Source organism: Doryrhamphus excisus, chromosome 20, assembly GCF_030265055.1.
Source record: "Doryrhamphus excisus isolate RoL2022-K1 chromosome 20, RoL_Dexc_1.0, whole genome shotgun sequence".
Taxonomy (NCBI): domain Eukaryota; kingdom Metazoa; phylum Chordata; class Actinopteri; order Syngnathiformes; family Syngnathidae; genus Doryrhamphus; species Doryrhamphus excisus.
The window spans coordinates 5,598,719-5,611,584 of record NC_080485.1 but is presented as its reverse complement, the minus strand read 5'-3'; the positions used below and the strand labels follow the sequence as shown (position 1 = coordinate 5,611,584).

The 12,866-nt window shown below is 40.4% G+C and overlaps 1 protein-coding gene across 2 annotated transcripts in view; it reads right to left on the bottom strand.

The window, feature by feature from the left end:
* plpp4 (phospholipid phosphatase 4) overlaps positions 1 to 12,866 on the bottom strand; it is a 52,439-nt gene that overhangs the window by 30,116 nt on the left and 9,457 nt on the right. The gene's annotated exons all lie outside the window — the stretch shown is intronic.

Below are 12,866 nucleotides of genomic sequence, written 5' to 3'. Positions count from 1 at the left end.
TTCAATCCCACCCTCGGCTATCTCTGTGTGGAGTTTGCATGATCTCCCCGTGCATGCGTGGGTTTTCTCCGGGTACTCCGGTTTCCTCCCACATTCCAAAAACATGCTAGGTTAATTGGCGACTCCAAATTGTCCATAGGTATGAATGTGAGTGTGAATGGTTGTTTGTCTATATGTGCCCTGTGATTGGCTGGCGACCAGTCCAGGGTGTACCCCGCCTGTCGCCCAAAGACAACTGGGATAGGCTCCAGCACCCCCCACTCTTGAGGAAAAGCGGTAGAAAATGAATGAATGAATGAATGAATGAATGAAGGGAACATACAGTTGGGTCTCTGGAATGCCTGCCCTTGTTCTAACATACAAAGTATGGCTGCATCGCTGTACTTTCTCCAGTAGTCATATTTATTCCAGGAATCACGCTCGGTCGTTGTCATAGCAAGGCAAAGCCATACTCTCTTTAGTGTAGCATACTGTAGAGAGGGATGAGGTGAGCAGTGGGTCATTTGCATGGGCAGGACAGTCCCTCCACAACTGACTGTTCTGAAGAGGGCTGTTGAGAGAGAGTGAAATGTGTGCTTTAATTATTCATTCTTGGGGATTTTTTTTTTTTTTTGCATGACCTTATAGTTGCAATTACTGTCCCAGTAAACACATCCAACACATTTTGTGCTTCTCTTACTCCATTAATGGCACATAGCATGCTTCATTAATTACTCAATTTTCACGACTGAAACCTCCAGAGTACCTTTATTCAGACAACAGCAGCAGGGAATGTTGTTTAAGTGCATGAATCAAAAACAGAAACAAAGCACCCCCCCCCCCCACATTTAAAAGCGACTTCAGTCCACCTGTCACTCTACAAGGCTTATCTCACATTTAGTAGCTCCTGTCGTAATGACTTTGGGGCTGACTCCCTAAGGGCGACCACACTGATAAAAGAAAATTTTGCTTAGCTTCATGTAGAAACACAGGGAATTATTGCTTCGGTGAGCTGTGTTAATATTTCTATCTGAAGCCTATGCAACTGCATTGCATCATAATAAGAAATGTTCTAATATTTGGTGCCTAGCGGCCAGGGGAGCCAGGTGAACAATCCCAAAATAAAATGGATATTAATATGCGTCTTCTCCTCTCCTCTCAGTGTGTAAGCCCTGCCTACTTGTTGTTGGACCATGTCAGTATGCCGCCAATAATATAATGTTGCAGAAACATTTGCTATATACCATGACTTTCCTGTGAAATGTCTTTAATGTGAGTGTGACATAACCAATCAGACAATAAAATATGAATACAAGTCATACGGAAGTCACTTGTAGTACCGTTGTATCCTGAAGGGGTCAGGTGTGTGTGAGCTGGAAGATGCTTGTCCTTCTATAGAGAGGAAAAATGTGAGAAAATGTTCATGCCTGTCTAGGAAAGGTCTCTAAAGTGTATGGTGACGGGTGTTACAGCCTTAAAACATACAGTTTAATATATATATATATATATATATATATATATATATATATATATATATATATATATATATATATATATATATATATATATATATATATATATATATACAGTTAAATAAATAAGCAATTATTATTATTTATTCAAAATTATTTAAATTATTTGTATAAATTACTGTTTACGCTGTACATTGTTGTTCATATTTGATGTCATCTATTTATTCTCCACATTATTATTATTATTATTTATTATTATGCGGGAGCCAGGCAACGACATTTCGTTGGCAATTTCACTGCTGTGATATTGTGCAATGACAATAAAGAAAGTCTATCTATCTATCTATCTATCTATCTATCTATCTATCTATCTATCTATCTATCTATCTATCTATCTATCTATCTATCTATCTATCTATCTATCTATCTATCTATCTATCTATCTATCTATCTATCTATCTACAGTTGGCTACTATGCAGATTTCACTTATTGTAGGCTATTTCGGGAGCCTATCCCCCGCGATAAGCAAGGGAACACTGTAGTCATTGTGCAACATGTTCATTCCTTTCGCCGGCAGACAGTCTGTCAACCGGGTATCTCTTGCGATACTCGGAGCAAGTCTCCACAATCAGTTCATTTTTAGATTTATGGCTGATTCTTATCGATACAGAAGGCTGCTACCAGCGCAGCCCAATCGCTCGGTTGTCAACCGGATATCCGGTCGCATCGATTTATCATTCACAACCCTACTGTTCATATTTTTGATATCATATGATCAAGACGACACCTGACAATTGATCAACCGTACCTTGCAGTTGTTTCAAACAGGAGGTTCTCACAGTGGAGGTGGCCTCTGAGTATTTGAGTAAGTAGTGGTGGTACCGAGTGTAAATAGGAATAATCATAGGAAATTGGACAACCAAAGAATTCTAAATACCTGTCACTGCCAACTACAACAACTTTGAAAACCACCACCACATCAAGTTGATCATTATTATCTTTGTAAAAGCACAACAGGTCTTGTATTGGATATTTTTAGATTTTACAGGTAAATGGTGTGTACTATTTATTTAGCATTATCATCTCTGTGAAATATGCATTTAAACACAAAATGAATTCACCCATCGACGTATTACTGTGGTTGGCAATAGGAATCCCTAATTCGACGATACTGTTTGCAGGATATTACTATTTTCAGAAGTGCAAAATTAAATTGCCTTTTGGACATGTAATAACATTCACCATTCTTTCAGAGAATGTGTACCCAATATCCTCCAACAAATCCATATTAGCCTCAGAGGATTTCCCTTGGCTGGAGATCCAATTTTAGATCAATCCTCATTTTGTCTTTTCTAACGAGAATCTTTAAAAGAAAGGCTCACACAAACTTTAATGACTTATTGCATCCATTTCATATTGAGTCACATTAGAGTGTTCTTGCTGGAAATTAATTTTCCCTTTTGTTGGAACGTACAGGCTGTCATGAAAGCAGAAGTGTGTGCATCATTTACAGCCAACACAGGCTTTATACCCCAATGCAGCAGCAAAATCAAAGGCCAGCATGGATCACATTAATAAAGCTAATGATGGAGCTCGAATTTGTAACGGCGAACACAGCATACAGGGCCTGGGGAGAAGTAATTGTAACCACACATATTGCTAACAAGGGTGGTGGTCTTGTAGAAACGGATTAAACTAGCACAAAAACGACAAGGCTAGACTGTGATCTGTGAAACAGTAATACCCAACATACTCACAAAGGTGAGCGATGAGCCCCGGAGATGGCCGTAAACACCAACAAGCTCTAAGTCATCTCTACCGACTGGCTGCTTGGGGAGCACTTTGTCCTGTTATATAAGGTTTTCTTTGTTCTGTATACAGACAGTATGGCCTAATGGCTTCTACTGACTCCATAACATCATAAATCATCCTGTAAAAAAAGTTTTAAAGCAAAACTGCATTTGGATTGTTGTCTGCAAATACAGTTACAGTGTACAAAGTAGTTCAGACATCAAAAGATGAAATTATTAACTGTTTATTTTTATCTTTGCTTTTTGCAACTCATTCAAAAAAAATGAGTTTTACAGTGGTTAACTTGGTAACCTTCTTCTTACACTTACACTAGACAGGTAAGAATATTAAATATTACACAAAAATTCCCATACAGATTATAATGGCAATCATTTGTCCCTGAAACAGATTAAAGTAAAGTAAAAACATGTTTATGGTGTTTTGTTTGTTTAAAAAAACAAAACAACCATTTTTGTGTTGTTTATAAGGCTGCAGCTATTGAATATTTTAGTAATCGAGTATTCAACAGTATTTTTTTAATTAATCGAGAAATGGGAAAAAAAACTAAGGATGGACGCTAATATTGTCCACCAATTATATTGTCCACTGATAATTATCAGCCCGATATCAGTCTAAAAATCTTCCCTATAAAGAGAGTCGATGTAGAACATTCATCACAACCATTACATTTGCGGAGATTCCAGTATAAGGAATAAATACATAAAATACATATAAATATAAATAAACATAAATTTATACAAATTGTGACAAAATTCCCAAAGAAAAACACCTGACTGTACATTTTGCTGCATCCAAAACCTGCTATTTGACCAAATTCCGACAAAATGTTACGCCTCATTAAATGTGAACAGCTTATTCCACACAGAATGTTTCTAAAAGTTAATCAATGAGTATATGTAAATGACATCTGCATATGTGGTAAATATGAACTAAACATAGAATTGTGTCATTTCTTGAGATAAATCCAGCAAAAGTCCCATTGCCATCAGCGTCAGTGCGAACAGAACATGTGATGTCCATGCTGGTCTACCATCATCTAAAGTAGTTGGTTGTTGCCATGGAAATGACCAACATGCATTCTCATCATCACAAGCCACTGAACCAGATGACTTTTAAAAGTGTTATTTTGTGATGACAATACTGCATGTTGGTAGATTTATGGTTTAGCACACGGTATGCTGTATATCAACATTAGTCTCCATTGATTTCTATCGCTGGCTGACTATTTGACATTTTTTTATGTCTGACCTTTTCACACACCAAAAGAATTTAGCCTTTCCTGTTCATCTTCATTACAGCTCTGCAAATGGGTCAGTTTATCATCATTAGCTCCTATTCAAATTTGCTCCCTGCTTGACAATACAGCAGGATTATTTGTCAAGATCCTTTTTCCCCTCCCTCAGCTGAAGCACTTTTGTTCAATTTAGCACATTGCATTTATCAGACAGCTATTTCGAAGGGCTTACACTGCTTAATAGACACTGCAATTGTGTCGATTGTGATGTCTTCAGCTGCAGCCCATAACAGTAAGTATATGAGATGCATTCAATGACCAAAACATTAGATACGACAGCAGAATCTACCATGAACAGATGAAATGGTAGCCATCTATTTTCTGCATCGCTTGGCCTCATTATGGTCATGGATGAGCTGTAATCCCATCTGACTTCAGATGACTTGGACCATTCACACTCACATTCACACCTACGGACAAATAACACATTTCATTGGATCAATCTCATTGATTGGCTGCCATTAGAGCAACCTACTCAAATGTCCTTTGAGTGTGTGGTGTCTGTATGTACCCACATAGACTTGCTTACATGGACGTACACCAGTCCCATTACCATTTTCATACAAACTGGACGTCCTTGTGTGAAAGCACCCTCAGTCTGTTTTGATTGTAGTTTGTTTGGATTCAGTTAGTCAAATGTGAACACAAGAGTCAAAATCTCAGACCAGCAGGATGTGGCTACAACGATTAGTCATGTTTTCAGAGTGCGAATTCAAAATCACTTGATTGTGGTGTAAATGAATGCGTTAGTGTCCATGTGGATGTATTTACTGTACACATCTGCCTATCCAATTAAACGTAACAAAATTTACAGTCACAAAATACATGGCGGGTGGCACGGCGGTCGAGTGGTTAGCACGCAGACCTCACAGCTAGGAGACCAGGGTTCAATTCCACCTTCTGTGTGGAGTTTGCATGTTCTCCCCGTGCATGCGTGGGTTTTCTCCGGGTACTCCGGTTTCCTCCCACATTCCAAAAACATGCTAGGTTAATTGGCGACTCCGAATTGTACATAGGTATGAATGTGAGTGTGAATGGTTGTTTGTCTATATGTGCCCTATGATTGGCTGGCAACCAGTCCAGGGTGTACCCCGCCTCTCGCGCAAAGACAGCTGGGATAGGCTCCAGCACCCCCCGCGGCCCTCGTGAGGAAAAGCGGTAGAAAATGAATGAATGAATGAAAATACATGGCATGCTTCCATTAATATAGACTGCATGCATCCGACCAGAAAGATGTGGTTGAGAATCAAATGCCCCAAGCTCTTATTAATCCCCAGCTTGTGTTAATCAGCAGGTGAAAGAGGTCAAGGCAAAGCTTGATGGTCCAATAGTCAAGTGAGAAGGTTTCTTATAACCTGCAACAAGTGAGTTTCACCTTGTGCAACAAGTTAAAGTGTTCCACTGTATTGACATATTCCCAATTATGTGATTACACGCCATTGTGTGCTTTTGATTGCAGCTCATGTAGGAAAGCTCGGTGAGTGGGAAGGCAATTGACTGAGCTGACCATCTGCTTGATCCTAGTTGGAAATTACATTTCCCACTGGAGCAGAGGTTGGCAAACATTATTTTCCATTTTCTCAGGCTCACGGCCACTGCATGTCACCCTGAACTTATATCCCCAGCCCTTTCATCATAAAGCAGGAAGCTGTTGAAAGGTGACTTGTGAGATTTACAATCTAATAGAATCACAGATTGCATTGAACCAACTTGAGGATTTTTTTGGTTCATTTGGTCAAATTTCATGCTTGGGGTGTTCCAATCACAAATGCAATACTCAGTGGTGAATGAGGAAATGCACGTTGTACGACTAAAACTTAGAATAACAAGGCAAAATACCGTCCCCCTGCAACCTGTGTTCCTCCATTTACATTATTATTCCAAAGACCCTACCTTCATATTTTGTTATGAGTTCTTTTTTGAATTCAACAGTGTTTCTCACCCTCTTTAACAAGGTTCCGGCATTTTTTTGCAGCCATGTTTTATATAAAAAAAAACACAAATTCATCTAACACTCTAATACTAGAGTGCTCTTGAGAGTACAGTGTACTGTGCTTATTAGGAGGAAGGAAGGAGTCAGGTACAAGTTTTTCATCGTTCCGTATGCTTTCTATGAACAAAGAAAGCACCCATACACACAAAGGTGAATAAAGGATCTGAGGAATCTGCCTATAGTGTCCCAATGATCCATTCTTCAGAAAGACTGAGCCACCAATGTGTGACAGATGCCTTGTTTAGGCACTTGATTCTGTGGACTAGTTTATAAGATGTTTGGCCATTCATTCTGCACATTCTACGTAAATCAGGGCATACGGAAACGAGGTTGTATGCCAAAGTACACTTATTTTCATTCTTGGATGACAACATTGGCAGCACCTCATTACCAATCCTCAAATGATATTTGTTTAGCAGTGATGTCCCAATATTGATATCTGATACTGGGCTGATATCAGCAAAAAAAAAATAAGTAGAGGATTATATCAGCTTATATCTAAAACTGATATTGGCACTAACAGTGTCAGTTTTTGTCATACCTAATAAGGTTGACTATTCCATTCCATTTTCTTCTGCTTATTAGCGTCCGGGTTGTGGGGGCAGCAGTCTCAGTAAGGCAGTCCAGACTTTCCAGTCCCCAGCCACCTCTTTCAGTTCCACCAGGAGGTCACCAAGGCGTTCTCGGGGTGACTGTGAGACATAATTCCTCAAGCGTGTCCCAAGTCTTGCCCCAGCTAGGCATGCCCAGAACACCTCACCAGGGAGGCGTCTTGAAATATATGACCTCAGCTCCTCTCAATGTGCTGAGCTCCTGCTGGATGACCAAGCTCCTCACCCTATTTCTTGGGGGGAGTTCCTACACAGGAAACTCATTTCAGCTGCTTGTATCCGAGATCTCATGCTCATGACCATATGTGAGGGTGAGAACATAGATACAATTAAGTTACATTGAGAGCTTGGCCTTCCAGCTCTGCTCTCTTTTCACCAGGACTGCCCAGTACAGAGACCTCATTACTGCAGACGCTACGCCGAGCCGTCTGTTGACCTCACTCTCTTTCTCAACTTCCTTTCACTCGTGAATAAGACCCCAAGATACTTGAACTATTCCACCAGCGGCAAGACCTCACCGCCAACCGGGAGGGGGCAATCCACCCATTAACGATGAGAACCATGGCTTCAGATTTGGAGGTGCTGAGTCTCACCCCAGAAGCTTCACACTCAGCTGCTCACCACCCCAGTAAAAGCTGAAGGTCACAAACTAAGTACAGCGTGTTAATGGCAAACCTACACTCTGGAACAACATTTAACAACAAGTAACACATTTTAACCCTTCAGAATTGTATATTTTCAGTTCAGGTACAAATCAAATACAATAGTCCCAGCCGTGGTAGATTAAAAAAAAAAAACAGAATGTGGGATTTGATTAAGAGAAGCACCGTGGCTGTAATTTAATTGAGGATGCGACATACTGGAACAGGAGAAGGATACACTGAGTAACTGAATGTATATTTTTGTCTCCTTGAACATAGCAACACATTAAATTCAATTACCTGCAGTGCTAATTATCTGCTTCTGCTTCTGATTATCAGTCGCCCAGCACTTTAAAGTCATTTTTCACTCATTCATTCATTCATTCATTCATTCATTTTCTACCGCTTTTTCCTCATGAGGGTCGTGGAGGGTGCTGGAGCCTATCCCAGCTGTCTTCGGGCAAGAGGCGGGGTACACCCTGGACTGGTCACCAGCCAATCACAGGGCACATATAGACAAACAACCATTCACACTCACATTCATACCTATGGACAATTTGGAGTCGCCAATTAACCTAGCATGTTTTTGGAATGTGGGAGGAAACCGGAGTACCCGGAGAAAACCCACGCATGCACGGGGAGAACATGCAAACTCCACACAGAGATGGCCAAGGGTGGAATTGAACCCTTGTCTCCTAGCTGTGAGATCTGCGTGCTAACCACTCGACCGCCGTGCCGCCCCTCATTTTTCATTAAAAAGAATAAACTTTTTTTTTAATACAATACAACAATAATATGGTCAGCCCAAACAAGTGGATGAACCAAGCAGTAAATATCATAAGAAATACCTGCTTTCATCAAATTTGACATTAGGTTTAAGCTCTGCACTGTCCACTACTGTTGGACGTTACCCGTATGACCTTTACCACAACCACTGACTGGAATTTGGAATTACGGACTTAAAAAGACTCACAAAGATCAAATCTGAATTTTACTGCATCCATTTAAAACTAAAGTGGATTTCTCACTGTGATGTGACATAGATAAAGAACTGACACACCAGGCCGACCTTTATCAATACTGTCATGCTCATTGTTCATCCTGGCAAATGTCAACGCTGACAGCAGCAAGACAGAAATTCCTGATGTGTCTTCTTTTCTCATCAACAAAGATTTTATCTCATATATCCACTTTCCACCAATTTCGACCAAGTGTTGAAACTGGCCATTAGCAGTGCCAGAGTGCCAGGGACTTCTCTCTTGTCGACACACACACACACACAAACACACACACACACTCACGCATGCTCAACAAACCTAAGAATTTTCTTTCACAGAGATAATCATCGTTGGGGTTCACAGTGTCCAAGTGATACTGCAAGTTTTTCTTTTCCAAAAGACGAGGGTTTAAGACTACTATGAAGAAATCCAGTACAGACCAGCACCACCTCCCATTCCTTTTCCTGAAGACTGCTATGAAGGAACACCTTGACAAAATGCATTTGGTTTGAAAGTACGGTATAAACAAATTTATAAATACATTTAGGATGCTATTCCTGATTTTATGCTACACAGGAAAAAAGGAGAAGAGCGTCAAAGTTGCCACAAAACAGATTAGATCTTGTCTTACTTACATAAACACTATTCCACCATCATGGAAAGAATTCAAAGTATTATACTTGTTATAAAACATGCTTTCACAGCGCTGTGTTGACGGTGGGGGGCGGGGTGTACCCAGAGAAGGGTGGAGTAAATTAAACAGAAGCAGATAGTCCACGCAAACAATGCAGAAAGAGGTGCAGAATCTGGAAGATCTAGAGAGCTGTGTGTGCCGGTTATCGCGTGTAGTCCACAACTCAATACAAAGGGCCAGAAATGAGTATAATAGGCCCCCTTTAAGAAGCCGACTTAAAACAATAATTGAAGGATGAGCAAATGCAAGGTAATTTATACTTACCATTCTGTGTTTGAAGCTGGCCAATCTTCATCTCCATGTCTTTAATCTTCAGACGCCGCCGCATCAGACATGCTAGTTTCATCATCAGTGCTTCGAATAAATACGACTTTATTATTATTTGTTCTACCAGGTCTCTACTTCATCTACAGATGTTTCTTCCTCCTCGAAAACTATTGACGCACGGCTCAAATCTTTGCTACAACCAATGTAAACGTCTTCTGTTTCATCCATTCTCTCATGTTTGTTTACTCTGCTTAAAATGAGAGCTTTGCCGACATCGCTTGGGAAACGCCACTTTTCTAAAGGCGTTTAGACCATCATGGCGCCCGCCAGGTACTGTAAAAGTCACTTTTTTTACTTCAATTAAAAAAAACCGTACAACATAATTGTCATGTCAAACATGTCACCGACCTTTTACCTTTTAAAGCTACATTCCTGTACATGCAAATGTTATTTTCACATATAGCCATAAATCATCCCTAATAGCTGCACGGTGGAACGCAGGCCACACAGCCAGGACACCGGAGATCGATTCCACCTTCGAGCATCTCTGTGTGGAGTTAGCATGTTCTCCCTGTGCATGCGTGGGTTTTTTCCGGGTACTCCGGTTTCCTCCCACATTCCAAAAACATGCTAGGTTAATTGGCGACTCCAAATTGTCCATATGTGCTCTGTGATTGGCTAGCCACCAGTCCAGGGAGTACCCCGCCTTTCGCCCGAAGACAGCTGGGATAGGCTAATGAGAACAAGCGGTGAATAAAATGGATGGATGACCAAATTGTACTTCCATTCTTGGTGTTTGTCGGCATGTCACCTTTTCACTGATGCATTCAATGTAGCTTGTTTTTTGCGATTCTCAATGGTACTAGTTTGACTTCTGACTATTTTGAAAATTTTTGCTTTATTCTTTTTAGTTAAGTAAGATTACTAGCTCATGGGCTACATGGTAGTTGAGTGGTTCGTATGCAGCATGGAGACCCAGGTTCGATTCCCTGCTCGGGCATCTCTGTGTGAAGTTTGCATGTTCTCCCAGTGTGTGTGCATGGGTTTTCTCCGGTTTGCCTCTCGCCTGAAGACAGCTGGGATAGGCTCCAGCATACCCGCGACCCTTGTGAGGATAAGCGGTAGAAAATGAATGAATGCATGAATGATCCATAATGTGTGCCATGTCCTGCTGGAGCCTGTCTGCTTCTTGTTGCAGTGCACTGCTGCTCCTGCTGGGGCGGAGCCACCTGTGCACACCTGGGAGCAATTGTAAACAGGCCCTGCTTGGACAATCCCATGCTGCCAGATTACACATGCTTCCTGTTAGGCTTTTCCTTGTGTTGTGCTGCCCCTGCTTAGCGTCTCCAGCATCTTAGGGATACTTTTTACTGTGTGGCTTTGCCCTGGTTCTTTGTAGTACTTTATTTTTCGGACTCCTTTTGAATGTGCCTTTTGTTATTAAAATTTTTTCTTCATATTTGTTGTTGTCTATTCTTTGGGGTCCAAACACTGGCGCCTAACAATGTGCATTCTGTGTGTTGTGTAACCGCTGATGCCTCTTCTTGTGTGACCATCTGTTCTACCCACTATAGAACACACTGTGCCGCTGATCTTTGCAGGGCTTAACTATCAGTGTGTAAATTGTGCTTTTAATAGTACAAACGTTACTCAGTGCATCTAACAGGCGTACCAACTTGCAAGATAACATTTTGTATACACCTTAATTCCGGGACAATTGAACCCTCCCACACCCGTCGATAAGCCACAAGTAGCCCTTTTTACTTTGATATTGCTAAAATGTAAATGTAATACAAATTAAATTGATTATTATTTTATTAGTATTTTTATTTTTCTATTTAAGTTATATTATGTGCATTTTTTGTGTTATCCATGATGAATGTGTGTGTGCCTGAAGCACAAAGGTTCAAAGCATGAGAAAAAAAAAGTAGCAGCGTCGGATTTTAGAGTATATGACTGACATTTTTAAATGAAATTTTGAACTTCCCAGCATGCCTGGCAGTTTACAGTATATGTTAGTATAAAATAGTATTGTTTTGCATGTATTTTACTGTGCAATACCCACAATACCTGCATAATCCATGTGGAATTATTTTTGGTTGCACTGTAGATTTTTCTATTAGTATTGCATTAATCAGAAAAATAACCAAACCGTTAAAAATGAAGGTACAGTTATTTTGAAGTAAATATCATTTAGAAACATGTGCAGCGGTCAGCAAAAATGCAAAGTAGAAATCCCCTGTGTGTTTTGCAAACTGAATGGACGTACATGGCGGTTCAGGTGTAGACAGATGGACTTCCTTGTTCTATATATAGAGGGAGGTGGGTGGGAGACAGGAGACAATGCAATTGGAGTGAGCCTCTTTCACCAACCCCACATCTCAATTTGTACAGATAAGAACAGGAATCTAATAAAACAGAGAGAAAGGGCAAAGGAGAAGGGGAGAATAAGAATGCTGTTTCTGATTTTGACATAAGGATGACTTATGCCCTGACAGGAAATGTCACCTGCAAGATCTTGATAATGTTTCCTTGATAATGTTCTACTCTGTGTGACAAAGAAGAGAGCAAGAAGTACAGCGGGGCAACCAAAGACAAGATGTCTGCCTGCATCTGTGTTTCTGGTTTGTTTAGTGTTTTCACATTCAGTCCAGTGGAATTGCTCAATAAGAAGTGTGATTCATTCTAAAAAGCGAACCATATGCATTTTACACACACTCAAATAGGGCCAAAAGCTATGTTATGGTGCTATGTGAAATTAAAGTGTCAAAAATAACCGCATCACTGATCAGGTATAATCAATTTAGTCACCTTGGTGTACTTCCATTCACTCAATATCATGGAAAAATGGAAAAAAAGGTGTTGCTCTAATATGGCCAAGATATTGATTATTAACCTGAAGGGATAGTTCTTCTCAAAAGAAAAAAATCATGAGCAGCTGTGATCAGCGATCGCTGCAACACTATTCCAAAGGCTTGTTAACACATTGTTTACTTGCATTACAGTAATGGCGGCAGGTAGAGCCAGAAGTTTGGTGGTTTCATCCTCGCTCTCTCCACCCAGTGACTCTTATTGTGACACTTCACCCCCCCTTGCCTCCAGTG